The sequence below is a fragment of the Alligator sinensis genome, unplaced genomic scaffold (genome assembly GCF_000455745.1).
Source record: "Alligator sinensis unplaced genomic scaffold, ASM45574v1 scaffold1076_1, whole genome shotgun sequence".
NCBI lineage: Eukaryota > Metazoa > Chordata > Crocodylia > Alligatoridae > Alligator > Alligator sinensis.
Window position 1 is genome coordinate 513,383 of NW_005842909.1, and position 10,291 is coordinate 523,673.

Below are 10,291 nucleotides of genomic sequence, written 5' to 3' on the forward strand. Positions count from 1 at the left end.
CAGAAAAATGCTAAGCACCTGATATTGTCCATATGAAAGTCATTTACTGAAGAATGAATAAGCAGAGTTCTCATGGAAAAAAGGGTAGAAGAATAAAAACAAGTGTATTGAGTTTTACTTCCCTTGTTATATACTTCCATAGTAAAACTAGAATATAATTTTTCCCTGTCTGATAATCTGCTACTGCTGTGCTAGGGTACTCACTCCAGCTGTCTTCATTTCATACTTTGACAAGTTTGGGTGAAGGGTTTGGTAGTTTATATTGTAAGCAATATTTTTTTAAAATAAAAAATATTTTTCTTTCCATTAAATCTGTGGCTATGTACAAACCACCAAAAACTGCATTTCCAATAACTGTGAAATCTTTGGATGTTTTGATCAATGTGGTAGCAGCCAGTGGCTTAAATAAGGATTATGTAGCTCTGATTCATTGTATCACAGCTTCTTTATTCACAGCTCCTATAGGGAATGCTCCCTAAGTCATGTAGGTAATGGAACTCAAGTGAAGCGTAACATGAATCCTAAAAACTATGATTATCTATGCAGCAGAAAGGTTGCTACATGAGATTGCAATGTAACTGGGGGGAAAAATAACAAAAGATTTTTTTTCTTTGGTCCTTTCCTCATAGTACTGATCTTTATGATTGGGAATGGAAAATCGTTGGATGTTACCATATATTTCCCTCCAAAAGAATCATAAAACCCATGCTTGATTAATATATCCTTAACCTGGCTTACAACTGTTTGACTCAAAGCATTTTTGTGCAAGCAATAAAAAATACCAAAACATTTTTTCAGTGCAGTTTCTAATTTAGTGCAGTTAGTGCATTCTGATTTCTTACATTCATAGATTGTAAGGGACTGGAGGGGACCTTGCCAGATCATTTGGTCCAGCCCCCCTGCACTAGGCAGGAAAGACAACTGGGGTCAGGTGACCCCAGCAAGGTGACCGTCCAGTCTCCTCTTGAAGATTTCCGGGGTAAGTGATTGTACCACTTCTGGAAGGAGTTTATCCAAAGTCTGTACACCCTGACTATGAAGATTTTTTTCCTAGTGTTAAGCCTGAAACAGTCTTCCAGGAATTTGTGGCCATTATTCCTGGTTTTCCCTAAGGGTGCCCTGGTGAACAGCTGTTCGCTGAGCCCTTGATATATTCCCCTGATGTAGCACTAAGGTGCTACCAAGGCCCCTGTCAGCCTTCTCTTTTTTAAGCTGAAGAGGCCCAAGTCCTTCAGCCTTTCCTTGTATGACTTGCCTTGCAAGTCTCTGATCATACAGGTGGCTCTTCTCTGGACTCTCTCAAGCTTTTCCACATCCTTGTTGAAGTGCAACACCCAGAACTGGATGCAGTCCTCCAGCTGTGGTCTTACCAATGCTGAGTAAAGCAAAAGAATCACTTCCTTGGTTTGCTTGAGATGTATTGGTTGATGTATGCCACAGTATTGTTTGCCCATGACACAGATCTGTTCATTAGAACTCTCTGAGTTTTACCCTGCAGCCAGCTTCCTATCCACCTAACTGTAGAGCAGTTGAGCCTGAAATCCCCCAATTTTCCCATGAGAACATCATGGGATACCAGATTAAAGGCCTTTTGGAAATCTAGGTATATAATGTTGACCTCCACTCTCTTATCCAGGTGGCTAGTTACCTGGTCATAGAAGGAGATGAAATTGGTAAGACAAGACCTGTCCACAACGAAGCCATGCTGGCTGCCATTCTACAAGTGTGAGCCATTGTTATATAGTCCTCCTTGGGGACTGTCCCAAGCTTCCATTATTTGTATGCCTCTTTTTTCTTTTTCAAGAGGGCCATTATATCCCTATTTAGCCAAGAGGGCTTACCAGCCCTTCTTCTACCTTTCCTTTGCATGGGAATGTCCTCTTTTGTGCATTGAGAATCATGTCCTTGAGGAACGACCACTCTTCATGTACTCCTTTCACCTTTGGTCCCTGGCCCTGCAGCGCTTCCCCTACTATTGCCCTTAGCCTGTTGAAATTTGCTTTTTTGAAGTCCAAAACTTCAACCCTGCTAGCTGATATGCCTGCCTTGTGACAGACAGTGAATGTGATGGTTTCATGGTTGTTGTCACCTAGGCTACCCTATATATTAAGTCGCTCACCAGATCATCTCCTTTGGTCAAGACCAAGTCTAGGACAGTGTTACCTCTGGTTGACCTATCCACTTCCTGAGTCAGGTAGAGCTCTTTGATACAGGTCAGGAAGTAACGTGACCAATCCCACTTACCCGAGTGTTCCTCCCAAGAGATGTCTGGGTAATTGAAATTAGCCATAACTATGATGTCCCATGAGCACGCAGCCTTTGGTAGTTCTCAAGAGAACTTCAGATCGAGCTTCCCTCACATAGTGCGCTACACCTCCACCTTTCTCCATTCTTTCCTACTCGTTCCCTTCTGTGCAGGGTGTAGCCCTCTATGGTTACATTCTAGTCATGTGAGGAGTCCCACCAGGTCTCTGTAATCCCTTATAGATCATGCCCACTGGAGAGTAGGAGGACTATCTCCTCCTGCTTGTTCCCCATGCTCCTGGCATTAGTGTATGGGCACCTGAGTCCTCCAGTTGAGACCCTTGATTTCCTGTTACACTGAGGGAGAACCATTCCCTCAGCTCTTGCAAGAGTGGCTCTCCTAGTGTCCCCAACTTTGGAGCATTCTTGTGTGCCAGTCCCTGGGCATGCTCCAGTCAGTGTTTCCCCATCCTCTGGCAAGCTTAGTTTAAAGGGCATTTAGTTGTCAGGCAGGCAAGGTTCTGTGGGTAAATCTAATATATTTTATTAGACTAACTCAAATAGATGGACAAATTCTTCTTTGCAAGCTTTCGGGTATAAATATCCCTCGTCATGCTGAGGAGGCCTCTGCAGTTGGTCTGTGCTCTTCCTGGATGGAGTGAATAGTAAAGAAGCAGAGGCTGGTATGCATGCAAGAAAACCAGTCAGTGAAGATGTAAATTGAGGAGTCAGTGAGTGAGACAGGTCAGGGGAGGTGAGATGGGGAAAGAATGTAGCTGGTAAATAGTGGAGAGGTACCTGGGGAGTCAGATGTTAGGCAGGTTATAATGTGTCATAGATTCAATGCCTATATTTAGTCCTTGATTTTTTTGTATCCAGTAGGATGATGAATATCCAGTATGATGATGAAGTGAAGTTTGTAGGCTCATCTATGAAAGGTGTTTTGTAAATCCCTTTGAGGATTAGAACTGAGAGATTGGAGAGAGAGTTTTTTGTGAGAAATGTGCCCCCACAGGTAAGTAGGTATTCTTGTCTTTGATAGATTTCCTGTGTGCATTCACTCTGGTACATAATTTGTGTTTGGTCTCTCCTACATATTTTCCATCATACACTGGATGAGATATATTGCATTTCTGGAGGTGCATCTATAAGATCCAGAAATGTTGACAGTTCTGTTGTGGTATGTGAGGGTGGTGGAGATACATTGGCAGTTTTTACATTTCTTGTCATGGCATGGTCTGGATCCATTTGGTGAGTTTCGTGCCATAGGAAGTTTGCTTCAGGTGATAAGGTTAGTGAGGTTCAGTGCTTGTTTGAAGGCTAGGATGGGTGGTTCTTGGAAGCTCTCTTTAAGAATTGGGTCTTTAAGAATTGGGTCTTCTTCTAGTATGGGTTGCAATTGTTTGAAGATTTTCTGTATAGGTTCCAGGGAGGGGTGATATGTCATAACCAGTGCTGTGCGATTCATGGGAGGTTTTCTTCTGTATTGCAGCAATTCCTCATGTGTTATCTGGGTGTCTCTTTCAAAAATGCAATGTATCTCTCTGGAGGAGTGTCCTTGTTGAGTGAAAGCCTTTTTGAGATTTGTGAGGTGGCAATCTTTGTTTAGTTCTTTGGGTACTTCTGTTGGCTTTCTGATTCTCCTGTGTCATTTTGTAGAGGCAAGAGAAGTTATTGCCTTATTTTGGGGAAGAGGAGGGGGCCCAATTTTCCTAAAATGAAGTGGAAAATGTACAGTTGACTTATCATTGGAATTATACGGTAGTTCATTTTTGATTATGTATTAGCTATTTTCCCACTAATATTTAACAGTTCAAGTGTTTCATGTACCAGCTTCTAGTAGCTGAGCCACACAGAGGGTAAGAGCATGCCACTGTTACTTGCTATTGGCAGAGCAGCTTAGGACCTATGTAACAAAAAGGGTTTTACAAGGGCTGTAGTTCTCCCACCTGGTGGTCACTGCCTAAAATATAAGTACTAGGTCTTATTTTTGCCTCTCTAGGGTGAGAATTCAGTTTTCCCTCCTTCATTTTGAAAAGGACTTCCACACAAAGAACTGTACCTGCTTGAAGAAAATGGACCTATTCTGAATGCATTCTGGGGATAGTTCAATGTCATCCCCAATGTCTTTTCAGTGCTGCTATTGAACTTTGTAAGAGCTAAAAAACAAAGTCAGGATTCAAAGATTTGAAACGGAACCCCAAATCTAGAATATATGAAAGTAACTCTGACTATCTTGACTACCACACAGTTTTTTAGGTGAATTCTAAATGTGTGATGAAAACAGACTAAAACTGACATTTTTGACTTGGTCCCTTACTCAAATAAAACTACTTACTCAGGGGAACTCTCATCAGAGTGATGACCAAGGGAAAATTGGGTAGGAATTTTGGAATATTTAAAACAGAGACAGAAATAAATGTAGGAAAATAGGTGAGTGTAGAGGAAGAAGAATCATCATCAAGTAGCCTTGACTTACTGCATGGAATTTCATTTTTAACCTTGAATATTTTTAAGACCAAGTTAGACAAAAACTTGTCTGGGGTGGGTTTGTCAGAGACAATCCTGCCATGAGCAGGGTGTTGGACTACACAATCTCATGAGGTCCCTTTCAGTCCTACTATGTTATGATTTTATTGTATTTAAAATTGGTGTTTTTGAGGGTGTGCGCCAAAAAACTATTGAAGTCAATGGACATGTTTTGATTGACTTAACATGGTCTTTGACTCAATTCCTTAATGTGTGAATCACAGTATATAGCTTTGATTTCAAGATTTCAGGTTCAGTTTTTGGACTGGCAGTTACAAAACACCATTAACTCAACATAATGAAATAATGCACTAAAAACCTCAAACTATTTTTAGATTTAAATCTCTGCCATCAGGAGTACATAGTGATTTTTTTTCCTCTTACCATGAGCATTTCGAGGTGGATTTCAGCAGCTATTCTCACTCTTAATTTTCTTTTAAGAAATGAGAGTCTCTGAAAGATCACCGATGTCATCAGTGTAAGGAATTACCTCAGTTCCTTCCTTACAAATGGAGGAAATGGAAATAGAAGAGCAATAAATATAGTGTATATACCTCATGATAATCAGGAGAGAAGGAAGTTACACCTATTAAGGAGAAACATATACATCCTCAGCTTTCTCTCTCTGGAAATGACTTCAGTGATGGAAAACTAGAAGAGTATTTACAATTACGTGGCACTCTCCTACCTGTAAAATTAAAACTGTTTATAATGTCACCTTTTTAATGCTATTCCTCACTTTGTTTAGAGAGGTATGCACCTTAAAGCAAAAGTATGGGGAACCTCTTGGACAAGGAATTATTATTCTACTTGAGTGGATCAAATACAAACCATTTTATGCCGTGACTTATTTTTAAACCTACTGAAGGTCTTACTGAAAAATATTGAGCCAAAATCTAGTTTGTTGGTTTACACATAACATACTAAACAGAATACTCATAGGTGTGCTTAATGATACAGACAAGAAATTTGCAGATGTTGGTTAGTGGCTATCATAAACTCCACTTATGTGGAACAAACAGATTTATTTTGCATGTGTAAAAGCTATGCATGCAAGCTCTGCTAAAAGTATCAAGGTTGAAAATGAGGCAATGAAACAATAACTTAACCTCAGAAAACATTTATGTGGACCAGCATGAAGACGGACAAGATACTTTAGTGTGTTTCAAAACTATTTGTGGCAGCAGAAGAACAGAGACATTTGGGAATCTTAGGGACCATGGTAGGGCCATGGCAGGCAGCTCCAAAGTGAAGCCGTCTATGCCTGCTTTCTGGAAAGTGATGGAATATAGCCACCTTGGTGTGGTGTTGGGTGTACATCAACATGCTCACTCAGCATGAGTTTATTGTTGTGTGTCCAGTGCTGTACTAAGGTGTTAATGACACAATAGTATGGGAAAGCGCGGAATGTGCAGCAAGCGTGATGTGCTGCATTCTTGAGCTCAGTCCTGAGGCAGTCTAGACAGGACTCTGGGTTCCACTCCATTCCCTACAGGGGAGTGTTCTCTAGTAATCACATATTCTTCTATTCATTGTCCCATTCCTCCCAAGACTGGCCTTCTATCCCAATCCAGAACCACTCCTGTCCTATACGGTTTCTTTTCTGGTCCTACTACCCTTGCCAATCCAGTTCTAATCTTCTCATCTCAGTCCAAGTCTCTTTGTATAGCCATCCAGCTTTCCTAGTTCTTCATCTTCTCCATAGTGTCTTCTAGTATGAACCTCCCACTTCCTCATCTCATTGCCCAACTGTTCTTATTCAGCTAGTTCCAAATCCCACTTTGCACCCTAGCTCCTTGTCAGATATGTCTCCTGCTATCTTTCTCCCTCTTCCTAACACTGGTTTCATGTCCCAACCTGTTTGTTTAAGTCTCAATCCTTCTAGGTTCTTTGTCCAGACTCAGTGCCCCTTCCACTCAGTTAAGCCCTTCCCTTTCATTTCCCTCATTGCTCTGACTTATAGCCTCTTGGCCCAATGAGTTTGTGAGTCCCTCCTTTCCAATCTGAGTCCCTCCTCCCCGACCGCTCCCTCACAGTTTGACAGATTCCTTGGGGTGGTTCCATAAAGGGAAGGAAATGCTTATGTTCCACCCAACTGCTCCTATAGGTGCTTAGAAGATATAGGCAATACTTCAACTCATGTCTTTGTTTTAAACATTTTAAATGGAGTATTAGCTTTGTGCTGGCCTTTTATAAATGGGTGAATTTCACCCACAAAACTCAAGAACTTAATCCCAGGGGATTTTAGAACATCTGTGAAATCTCTCTGATATAGATATAGATTGATATAGATATATATATACACACACATTGATATAGATTGATAGATATAGATATATCTCTCTGAAAGCTGTCTTGTGGTGCTATTGATTATCTAGCTGCAGCTCTACAAACATTTCTCTCACTACCAAAATGAATTCAGAGGGGAAAACAGGGACTGTGGGACAAGGGGAGGAAGTGAGGGGAAGGGTGAGCAATAGCAAGGCTCACCACCTGGGCTCTGGACCTGCATAAAAGCAGGGGCTCCATTCAGAGCCTGTGCCAAACAGTTGGTGAACTTGTAGAGCTCATGTCACATGAAAAGCTCCTGGCAGGAACTCAGAAATCTCACTGCACATGTGGGGCACAGCCAAAGAGAGGGTATGACCATACCTTAGCAGCCCCCTGGATTGCCTTCTGCCAGCTGGTGCTCATATAAAGAGTCTACAAGAACACCAACAACTCAAGTGGGATGAGAATGCTTGGTACCTCCCCTGTTACTCCTCAAGAAGTTTGACCCCATTTCAGCACAACCACTGGATTTTTGCTTTGCATTTTCCAGCATGGGAAAAGGAACATAGGGTCCTCAACATCAACAATAAAAGCCACATGTTTGAGGCTAGCTCCACCTAGCCTCAAACTACTCTCCTTTTATTGTATGTCAGAATACAAGCACTGGCCTTGCTATGTTGGTTACAGTTACATACCACTGCATAGTACTTCTTACAAACAGCACAGTGCTTTCCAAAACAATAATGAAAAATTTTAAAACTTCATTTAGACAGGATGACCATCTGCTCCTGTTTGTATAAATGCTAGAATAATAAATGCCAAAGACTACAATTGCCTGTGGTATTTATGTATTGCAATATAAAATAAAGCAAGAAACACTTGTGCAATGTTTTCATTTCACATCCATAAAATACTCTTCTAACTGAATCTCCTCATTGAATACTAGAAATTTGATATAGAATAACTTTTAGGTGAAATAGTCTCTGGCAATATAGGAGTATATTTTCCAGTTATTTGGCCTTCAAAGTTTCCATTGTCACAAGTGTTGCACTTAAAAACAGGTTTTTAGACCTAGTGCTCCAAGAATTGTCACAACACTCAGTTGATTAGTAGCAGAAAGGCTAGCTTTAATAACTACCAACATGCTATAAGACTAAATGACAGAAAAATACTTTCCCAATATAAAATGAACTATTACAGAAAGTCCCAGTACGTATTTAACTGCAGCAGTGTTTTCTCATCAATGCAGGCAGGGAAGCTGGTCCAGTCTTGCAGCCTTCACTCATGGGCTAGGTGCAGTATGGCTTCTTGATTTTTCCTGGACTGCACACCTTGCTGGCAGCTCTGCCCTGCTTTCTACTGTTTTAATTGTATAGCTTCAAAGCATTTTTCCTTGATTGTTGGTCAATTCATAGGCTGTGGAATGGGGTGGGCAGCCCAGGCCATGGCCTGACCAACTTTTAGCATGTGAATTCATATAACCCACAAATGCGCAATTGTCATGCCCGTTAAAACTGTATAGCTATTTTTTTAACTGTATCGCTAGCTAAATTAACATGCTAAAAGTTGGTCGGGCCATGACCCGGGTGGCTCTCCCAGTTCCATGGGCTATGGGCCAATTAAAGTCTGAAAAAAACAGGGAGGAAAAGGGTGACCAACAACTGTTAAACTGTCTGGCTCCTGTTTTCAGATTTGTCTAGATGTGAAGACATATGTTTCTCATAGCCACTAACTAGCTTGGCAATTAAATGCTTTGCTTGAAATGTATATTCCGTCTTTCGTCTTCTTTAGTTGCCAGTCCAATTGAAATATATATGTAGTTTCCTTTCCTTTTCTAGTTACACTGGCTCAGCCTTTCTTTCTCTTGCTCTTTTAGCTTGGATATACATGTGATGTGTGTGTCCAGTCTCTGCCAATAATTTTACTTTTAAAGGCTTATTATTTTATGGCATGGGTCTGGTATTGGGTGCCTCAAGCTTTACTCTCTTTATGTTTTAATGGGTTGCAGCCATTAGTGGAGTTTGATTTTTTTTCTTGTAGCAGTCTTGTCACTACAACCCAGTCTTGCCCTAGCCATTGTCTTGCATTTTTGTGGAAGAGACACTGTCCAAGCTTTTACAGCCAGCAACAAGGAAGGGGGGCTTCTACAAGTTCTCTTGGGAGAAATTTCTATGCTATAACTGTTTTTAGCGCTCTTTTCCCTCAGCTAATATTAAGCCAATTTTTAAATTTTTTTCATTTCACTTTTTTTGCTTCTAATAATGTCCCTTTTACCTATCTAAATAATGTCTTTCTTTTCTTTGGGCCGGATTCTCTATGCAGATATATCAGCAAGTCTATGAGGGTTTCAGCGGAATTACAATTTTTTACTCCAGCTGAGATTTATTTAAAACACATTTCAAATTCTTGTAGAAGGTTATAATTTATTCCTTTTGCTGTCTCTTAGAGAAACAAAAAAACAAAATTTCACATAAAGCTGCCCTTCCAGCCACCAAAATATGTCTGTTCTCTGGACTCCCTCCAATTTGTGTTCTGCCTTGGATACCAAGAACTAAATAGTGTATCCCAGATATGGTTTCACCAGAGCCATAAACAGACAGCTGGCTCCCTGCAGTTTGACTAGTTTCTTCTGTGTGAAACCTAAAACTGTGCTAAACATTGTGCTGCCAAACCTTTCATGTTTAATTTCTTGGTAAAGACATTTTTCAACATTGCTACCTCCCAGATTTTTACCTCTTAACAGGTTTTCTTAGCTTTAGATTATCTCTCCCAGATGTATAATAGGACTGAGCCTTTTTCCACATTGAGTCTCATTTGGGACCCAACTCTGATGCCCTTAATCAAGATGAGTAGAACTTGATTCCATGAATAGCCTAACTGATTTCAATGGGAACACCGGCAGATACCGTTCAATCCTGTTTAGGGTATTGGATTCTGTTTTTCTTCTTTATTCTTCACCTATATCTAGCCTTTCAAGCGCCGTGTATTAGCACACTGTCTATGTTCATATGTTGTTTTACTCATACTTCAAATAGTTAGATTTTTACTTGTAATCCAGTAAGTAACACTCACAGTGTGCTGAAGTTTACATACACCCACGTACCTACACAGGTTATGTACAGCCATTCTTAGGACCCAATCTATGATCACATGGCTTACTTTAAGTGATGTGATTGTAGACTGGATCCCGCTTGTGCAGATGTTCACTGTTGCCAGGAGCTATGCTGGGAATGTGACTGGAGTCAAG